The sequence below is a fragment of the Molossus molossus genome, unplaced genomic scaffold (genome assembly GCF_014108415.1).
Source record: "Molossus molossus isolate mMolMol1 unplaced genomic scaffold, mMolMol1.p scaffold_m16_p_13, whole genome shotgun sequence".
Classification (NCBI taxonomy): domain Eukaryota; kingdom Metazoa; phylum Chordata; class Mammalia; order Chiroptera; family Molossidae; genus Molossus; species Molossus molossus.
Genome location: NW_023425348.1, coordinates 27,036,702 through 27,045,689, shown reverse-complemented (window position 1 = coordinate 27,045,689; position 8,988 = coordinate 27,036,702). Strand labels below are relative to the sequence as shown.

Here is an 8,988-nt window from a genome sequence, read left to right as displayed (position 1 = left end):
GCCTCACATTTCTAATGTCCTTGAGACTGTGCCATGGGACTAACTTTGGAAATATATGTATTGACTTTAAAAGTTGTTTGAGCAGCATATTCAGTCGGTGTTACCGTATGCCTACTTTGTGCCAAACACTGGGCTTGGGTGCCACAGGAAAGGAAAATACGTAAGACAAGGTCCTTCTCTGTAAGGCTCTTACAATTTACCACTGCCAACAAGTAATCAGTGAACTTGGATAAATCCACTGTCAAAACCTATTTGTTTAAAGTGACACAGACCATAAATGAATTATTAGAAAGCCAGTTGATTTACAACCTGAAATAATAGTTTCTATTCCTCCTCCGTTTATTATAATAAGGAGCCTGAGTGACTAATTATTGCCAGTAGGGCCCAATATTAATTATGTTTACACAGGGTTCTGCTGTAAATAGTAATTTTGTACTTGACTACTACAATTAGCTGAATCATAAAGTTTTATCTCTGTATTTGCTGGAGACACACTTAAAAAGCTCACTAAAATCTAAAATGTGCTTCCGTTCTCTTTATCCTTAGAAAGGGAAATTAAAACCCATGGATAAAATGTACTTATTAAAATATTATAGCATAGGCAGAATTATTGCATTGAATACATTTCAAGTCATTCTTGGATGTGTCTCAGGGACTTTTATTCTACACATTCTTATAACAAATCAATCATTTATGTGTACATGTTCAAGTTATTAAAACAAAACAATTAAAGTGATGAGATGGAAAATGACTTCTTGTTTATAATATGAATTTCCCAGGCACTAATGTGTTTAACGGCACATGGGGTTTTCTTGGTCAGAGGGTTTCTGTTAGTTCATTGGTTCTAAATTGGTAGGTGAAATGACATGGCTTTGCCTCCTCTGAGTTGCACCAGGTTCTGTTTGGCTCGTCCTCCTGTCTTTCTTGCTGGTGCCTCATCTCCAAGGGCTTCTCTTCTAATTGAGTTACTCAGTGCTCTGATGCCCTCTCTGCTGTCTCTGGTTCTGGCTCACTGAATTTGAAAATGCCGCGTTTTAAAGAGGTAGAATAGAATCTGGGAACATGATAGTTGGCAGAGGCATCTTTCTTAACAGCTGGTGCTCCAATTGAAAGGGGAAAATATGAAACTGAAAAAGCACTGAATATTTTCTCAGCTTTCCCTCCAACACACACGCCCACTGACATGCTCATTTCACTGCAGATTTTGAAAAATGATGAGGGCCTGCTGAGTGTAGGAGAGGAGTGGCAGGTAAAGCGGACTCCGTAGTGAATGAGTAAGAACAAAGGGGCAGCCCTGGCCGGTTTGGCTCAGCGGTTAGAGCGTTGGCTCGCAGACCAGAGTCCCGGGTTGATTCCAGCCAAGGGCACGAACCTCGGCTGCGGTTCATCCCCAGCCCGGGTTGGGGTCGTGCAGGAGGCAACCGGTAAATGTGTCTCTCTCACATCAATGTTTCTCTCTCTCTCTTCCTTCCTCCATCTCTCCCACTCTATCTGAAGATAGATGGAGACATATCTTTAGGTGAGGATTAAAAAAAAACACAAAACCAAAAGAGCACTATGAAGTAGACAGGTGGTGAATGTAGCTGAGGCGTGAAGAGGAAAGAGGAAACACTGGGTAAATGAGGAAAGTGTTTAAAGGTAGAAGGAGAGGGAAGAGAAGATAGGAGCTCAAGGACAATGAAGGAGGTAGGACAGAGGCGGAATGCATGCACAGAGAATGAGGAAGTGGTATAACAGCCACCCCCTCCACTCAATGCCGCTATTCTAAAGAGAACCCGTGTTCCAGCTTGAGATGCAGCATACGGTGGCAGGTGGAGAATGAAATCAAGAAGTCTGAACTCACAGGGAAAGCCAGGAACTTAGCAAGGAATAAACTAGCTTTCAGCAGAAATATAAAGCTGTTTCTTGAATCATCACAACAGAGTCTTGAACCCCTATGAATGCTTCTTTTTCATCTTGGAAAAATCACATTCATTGCAGTTTTTAAAAAATTCCCAGTCAAGCCCTGGCCAGTTTGGCTCAGCGGTTAGAGCGTCGGCCTGCGGTCCCGAGAGACCTGGGTTCAGTTCCCGCTAAGGGCATGTACCTCGGTTGCAGTTTGTCCCCGGCCCTGGTTGGTCGTGCGGGTGGCAGCCACTTGATGTGTCCCTTCACGTCGATGTTTCTCTCTCTCTCTCTCTCTTCCTCTCTCTCCCTCCCATTCTATCTGTAAAAAAAAATGGAAAAATATCCTCGGGTGAGGATAAAAAAAAAAAAAAAAATTCCCAGTCAACATACTTCAACTGTACTCATTACCCACCCTTAGAGAAATTTATTATTTTTTTACCTAGCCCTAATCACGTTGACTCCTTAAACAGGAGTCCAAGGGCTCAGTGCATTTGGTACATTTAGTAGTTTCGAGTGGAACCCTATTATAAAAATGATTTCAAGTGGTAAAGAATTGGATTTTTGAGATCTTCAAATTAATTTTTTTAAATTACTGAATCTTACCTAAATATGCTTTAAAAAATAATGCCCTATTTGAACATGAGTGCTAAAAATCTTAATCTGAATTATTTTTGAAAGGGGGAGAAATGGGCTGTTCAACAACACAAACACTGCTTCAGTGCCCGGGACTTGGGATATAAATGATACTCAAAAAGTGCAGTGGGAAAAACAGACACGGTGACAGGTAATCCTAACACAAACGTGTTGTGATAAAGGTATGTCATATAAAGTTGTATTAGATCATGTACAGAATCACAGAATTTAAGGGGAAAACAAAGCAAACTCAGTGGAAGCCTCGGAGGGGTCAGAGGGTTACATGTCGGGACTGAAAGTCCTTCATCACAAACTTAAGTCTTAATGTTCTTTCCGGAAAATACAAGTGTGACAGCCTCTGGTCTCAACACTTACCTACCTGATTATTTTCACTAATACTACCGTTAAAAATAAACAACATTATTAGCATCACCTTCAAAGTGACTAATCTCCAGAGGGATTTTTCTCTCCTTAGCAACTAAGAACACCTGCTCTTACCTTATGATTTTCTCGTTCTCATACTGTTAGGTAAACATTTCAGAAATCTCTGTTCCACTACCTGAAATACAATTAAGCACAACCATTTTAGTGATCAAACAGAAATACTGTTAGATAAAAATGAGGCTTATCTAATGATTTATCAAGTCTCCTTTGGGAGGTATACATTTGTGGCTTTTAAACGAGGATTCTTTGCCAGAGGTTGTAGTTCATTAACATTTTGTTATTTATTAAGCTTCTACTATATGAAGGGTGCTTTACATATTTTTTCTATATATATATTTTTTTTACCATTTATATTAAAGACATGGTAGTTGGCAGCTTCTAAAATGACCCAGAGTACTTTTCACATACTTATTTTATAGCTTTTATCTATCCATCATTCCTCTATCTACATCCATCCAAGAATCCAATCAGTCACGTAATCAATATATATTTGCCTATAATAGGTATGCACAGAGGTGAAAAACATGGCCCTTGTCCTCAAGAAGATCACAAACCTGAAACAGACATACACATGAGGCAACAATTTTCAAGTGGCTTGATTAGTCATGGCAGATGGATGTCTGGAGTGGAAGGGGGGCATAGACGAGGGGTGTCTAATTCACCTAGGTGTCAAGAGTGTGTGGAGATTAGGGAAGGTGTCCTGATCTAGAGGAGATGTTTGTGTGGATCTCGAGTCTTTAAATATGAAGAGAAGTTACAAGTACACTTCAGAGATGAGTACAAGAGATACGTAAATGGGAAGAACTAGCACAGACAAAAGCCCATACACGTGAGAGAATGACAGGCTGGTGGAACTGGACTAGAAGACAAGGGTGTGCTGGGGACAGGAATGGGGCGTGAGGAAGGGTAAGAGGTGATTCTGGGGAGGAGAGCAGAGTCTGATCAGGAAGAGCCTTGAAAACGAGGCTCAGAATTTAGGATTGTTTCCAGTCAGTGAGAGGAACCATTAAAGGAGACAGTTTAATTTGCCAAGAATAAATCCCAAAGAGGAGACATGGCCTTTGCCAGTGCTGCTTCTTTCTACAGACTTTTGAGTAAATAGAAATCTGGTGTCCAGTCCACCACATTCCATTTGCGCACCTGAAGCCTAATGAAATTTAGTTCGTTTAATTAATTGACTTCAGTGATTCTGGTTGTGCAGCACTGTGCCATTTCAGGATCTCGGACCCAGGTCTTGTGGTCCAGTGTGCAGCTGATCACCAAAGCGATGGCTGGAGACAAAAGGGGGGCCGAAGAACATGTGAAGGGTGTCACAAGACAAGAGTGCTCTAGGATCAGCAACATCATGAGCCCGTGTGTGCACATGAAGTGATGTGACACAAGTTCGAAAATACAAAATATGGCAAAAGTTGTATTAAATTTATTTTGTAAAATCTGCCCATTATATGTTCTTTGGTTATAATTCATTATCCATTTTTTGTTACATGCCAAACACTGCACAAAGCATCATTATTGTTACTTCTTTTTTCCTCTATCTTTTTCTTTCCTGTATTGATTTTAGAAAGAGAGGAAGTGAGAGAGAGAGAGATAGGAACATCAATGAGAGAGAATATTGTTTGTTCCCCTCCTTCATGCCCCCCACTGGGGTTTTGGCCCACATCCTACGCATGTGCTTTGACCGGGAATCGAACCGGAGACCTCTTGGTTCATGGATCAACTCTCAACCACTGAGTCACACCGGCAGACACTGTTACTTCTTTTAATGCTCAAAACAACCTTGGAAGGTAGCCATATCTCAGTGGTTCTCAGTCTGGGCCGTTGCCCTCCAGCTGACACCTGGCAGGGTCTAGAGACAGTGTCAGTTCTCACATTTACAAGAGGCGCTGTGGCATCTGTGTGCACAGGCCAGGGGTGCTGGTAAACACCCTGGAATGCATTGGACAGCCCCTCACAATGCGAGTTATCCAGTCCAAAATGTGAATAGTGCTGAGGTTAAGAAATCCTGGCATATCTTAATCCCCATTTTATAAGTGCAGACACTGAGGACAAAGGAGATTAAGTATGTTTTCCTGGGTCAGAAAGCTAGTAAGTGATGGAGTTGGGATGTCAGCTCTGGCTGCCTGACTCTAAAGCCCATTGATGCTTGTAACTGTGCTGTACTGCTTCCTGCTACAGGAAAGATATAAGTGCCTTTAGAAATTGTATGTGGAGAGCACAATGTGACTGATTTGCATGTCATCATAGTAATCATAATAGAGAACTGAAAAGGCAGGTAAAGACTAGAAATAATTGATACCTCTGATTTTATAATGAGCCAGTATTTGGAAAACTGAAAGGTTTTAACTGTTTAGGGTCACTTATATACATTCTCAACCTTTCTGTCACTCTGTTGTGCTGTCTCATCAACGCAAGTCAAATTTACCAGGAGGTGGTAAATTTGGAAAACATGGGGATAAAGATTCTTCTACTCAGAAACAAAGCACAGATTTTGAAAAGTGGCTGTCTTATCTAGATTGTTTTCCGTTGACCCCTCCTTTTTGACAGCAGTTTGATCACTCCCCAACTCTCTGATTTATTTATTTTTGAAAAAATGTATTATTCATTTGAGTGGTTTCACTTAGCCAAGTCCAAGACTAGGTATCTCTGCCTAAGGCCATCATTACTTCTTGCATTTTCAATCTTCAGGGTCAATGGTTTCCCAGGAGATCCTGATGAAAGAATATTCTGATGGGGAATGAACAAAAGGCAGAGCAAGCCACTTTACACAGGACTCGGCAATATCTAAAGTATAAGGCAGATCACCTTCTTGGAGGGAGACAGCGGATACGGTGCAGGCTTTACAGGTGGACAGAACTGAGTTGGAATTCCAGCTCTACCACACAAGCTGTAACTTAAGAATTTTAAGTTTTAGTTTCCTCATCTATAAAATGGGGACAATAATGCTTGCCTCAGAATGAGGCATATGATAGGTATTCAATAAACATTAAAATTTGTTTAAGTCTAGGGCCTAAGGACAGGAAGTTGAATGAATCACATTCAACTTCAGTTCATTGTACATGATTCTCATGGGTCTATGCAAGTTCTATACTGTATTATGCTTTGCTTTCTCTTTCACTTCCCCATTCCCACTCTTATTCTTCTTCCTTCTACTGGTACTCAATTTATTTGTCTGCTGGATATCCTTGCATATATATGTTTACTTGAAAAACATTAGTATATACCTAGGTACATGAGTTACTAATATTTTAAAATTAACATGATATTTTGCCATAGGATAGATATCAATTTTTTCTTGCTTTTTCTTCATCCAATGCAATGTATTGAAGATCTGTTCTTGTTGCTAAATGTATCTCTAGGTCATTGTTTATGACTGTTGGCCTTGTATTCCACTCTGTGTATCTACCACATTTTACCCATTTATTGCCCCTTCTTATGGAACCCAAATAACTCATCACCTGTATGAACTGTGCCTTTACAACCTCAGCACAAACTTTTTGATAGACCCACAGTAGTATTTAATAAAATTCTACACATATTTATGATTACAATCATCTTTGAAAACTAGGAATAGAAGGGAGTGTCCTTAAAACGATAAACACTATAAACCAGGTATTCATAGTAAACACCAAATAAAATAAAGCTATTTCCCTTAAGATCAGGAAGAAGACGAGAATGTCAGCTATCATAGTGACTTTTAACATTGTACAGCAAAATTTGACTAACATGATAAGAAAAAAATAAAAATAAGAAGGGATGAGATAAAATCATTTGTAGATGATCTGATCACCTATATTCAAACTCAATGAAATAAAAAGACAAGCTATAAGAACTAAGTTCAGCAAACTTGACAAATAATATCAACTTACAAAAATAAATATATGTCTATGCAAATAGCAAATGAGAAAATATAAAAACAAGATACTGTTCACAATAGTAACTAAAACTATAAAATTACCAAAAATTAAACAAGACACAAGACTTTTATGAAAAACTAGAGGACATAAAGAGAACTTGAATAAATGGAGAAATTGTAAGAATGACAGTTCTTTCCAAATCAATGTATATATTCCATACAGTGCCAATTAAAAATTAAGCAAGATTTTAAAAGAAACTGACAAATATTAAAAAAATTAATATGGAGGAATGTAGTTTATGAATAAATAACTGAAAAAAATCAAAGAGTAAAGACTTGCTCCACCAGATTTTATGAATACTATAAAGAAATAATAATAAAAAGTAGTAAAGTACTGGTGCGGAGCAGAAATATGTAAGTAGAATAGAAATGGAAGGCACAGACCGGATCTAGGCATTTGGGGAGTTTCTCATTTGCTGGAGGTAGTTCCACAAGCCATTAGAAAAGCATGCACTGCGTAACAGATGACTTAGGAGGAAACTGGCTCACTGTATGGAGGTCAAGTTAGATCCCTCCTCACACCATATGCTATGTTTGTGTGTTTGTTCCTGAAGGATACAAGACATTCAATATCATTTAATGACTTGGTAAACTTTAGGGCAGGGAAACTTTTCTTTCAAAAAGACCCCAAAAGCACAAGTCATGAAATTAAAAATTGCTACATTTGACTACATCAAAATAAAGGATTTGGGTTCGATAAAGGACTTCATGGTCAAAATCAACAAGCGATAGACTGGGAGTAAATATTTGCAACGTTAAAAAGAAAAAAAAAAGTTTTGCCAAGTCACAAAGGAAACCGTGAGCGGCCCAATTTTAAAAACATCTATGTAGGTAAACAAACGAGTCACAGAAAGGAAAACGCCATGGTTTTCACGAGGATGAACAGGTGCTTACCCACACCAGCGAGCAGAAAATACAAACTGAAAACAGTAAGAGTGTGAGGCAACCTTACACACATAAGATGGGCAAAAACTAGAGCTAATGCCACATTTGGGGGGGGTGTCTGATAAAAAAAAAGGGCAGTCTGAGCCCCTGGCCACGCCCCCCTCACTGGCCACCCCTCCCCCGTGTTGTCCCTCCCCTACTGTGCGCCTCCCCCCATGTGCGGCTCCACCCCCACTGTGCGTTCTCCCAGGGCCCAGCCCCGCGTTTTGTGCGTGCTCCCCCACCCACGCACGAGACTCCGGAGCTTTGAGCCTAGGAGTCAGAGACCCACCGCCTCACCGCCTGTGGTCGCGGCCCTGCCATTTGGATGTCAAGAAAAAAATGCCCTAATTGATACTTCGTTGCCTTGGAAGTCACTCTGAGTTCGTCGGGAACATGAGTGGACGTGCGCGTGTTAGGGCGCGAGGCATCGCCCGCTGCCCCACGGCCTCGGAAGTGGGGTGCCCCCAGGGCCGCCTGGAGGTGTGTACCACGCTTCGCGGGCATTGTCTTGCTCTCTTAATGTCTCCTTCATGGACGTGGCCTTCCTCTGTATCTCTCTTCCTCCCTCCTAGGAAGCAGTAGGTTATCTTCTCTCTCAACTTTGAGCCTTTCCAGGGCTTCTCATACTGTTTCCTGTGGGAATCTTATCTGAGTAAGATGTTAATGTCGATATTTTGGCCAGTGAAGAGGACTAAAAATTGGAGGCAAGCATGCCGTGCTCTTCTGCTTTCTGAATTTTAATTGATTTAGGTTTAATGCTCTTGGTAAAAAAGTTGCTGTGCCTTCAGTAGTACCATTATATGGCATATAAGGTAATACGGTTCCTCTTGTTCATTCATGTATAAAAGTAAATAATCTCAGACACAGACAGAGTTTTGATTCAACCACTGTTTCTTGAGCAGCCACTGCGGGCAGGGCTCCTTGCTACACTTAGGCAACCAGAGTGAACTGACCAGCAAATCAGAAACTTGAGTGATGTCAGTACATGCTCTTAGTATTTGGAGTAATCTCTTAGATTGTACTCAAAAGTATTCAAGTGAGTAGTCTGGTCATTATGCCTTCACTCTCACGAAAAGTTCTCTTGACCCCATATAGATTTTTTAATAGGCCAAGATACATTTCTCTTGAACAAAGAGAGGTAGTTCCTGAAAAAAAAGAAAGAAAGAAAATATTTTTAAAAACAC

At 40.3% G+C, this 8,988-nt stretch overlaps 1 protein-coding gene across 5 annotated transcripts in view; it reads left to right on the top strand.

Moving 5' to 3' along the window:
• Window positions 1-8,988, top strand: part of PIWIL4 (piwi like RNA-mediated gene silencing 4) — a 59,796-nt gene that overhangs the window by 3,340 nt on the left and 47,468 nt on the right. The window lies entirely within an intron of this gene.